Source organism: Poecilia latipinna, unplaced genomic scaffold (genome assembly GCF_001443285.1).
Source record: "Poecilia latipinna isolate Pla-1442-1.1 unplaced genomic scaffold, P_latipinna-1.0 Scaffold1286, whole genome shotgun sequence".
NCBI classification, from domain to species: Eukaryota; Metazoa; Chordata; class Actinopteri; order Cyprinodontiformes; family Poeciliidae; genus Poecilia; species Poecilia latipinna.
Genome location: NW_015113902.1, coordinates 124697 through 125108, shown reverse-complemented (window position 1 = coordinate 125108; position 412 = coordinate 124697).

Sequence of the window (412 nt, the reverse complement as noted above, 5' to 3'; positions counted from 1 at the left end):
GGGTGCTGTATCGGTCAGTCGTGGTGAAGAGAGAGCTGAGTCAAAAAGCGAAGCTCTTGATTTACCAGTCGATCTACATTCCTACCTTCATCTATGGTCATGAGCTTTGGCTTATGGCCGAAAGAACGAGATCAAGGATATAAACGGCCGAAATGGGTTTCCTCCGCAGGGTGGCTGGGCTCTCACTTAGAGAGAGGGTGAGAAGCTCGGTCATCCGGGAGGGATTTAGAGTAGAACCGCTGCTCCTTCACGTTGAGAGGAGCCAGTTGATGTGGTTCAGGCATCTGGTAAGGATGCCTCCTGGACGCCTCCCTGGTGAGGTGTTCCTGGCATGTCTCACCGGGAGGAGGCCTCGGGGAAGACCCAGGACACGCTGGAGGGACTATGTCTCTCAGCTGGCCTGGGAACGCCT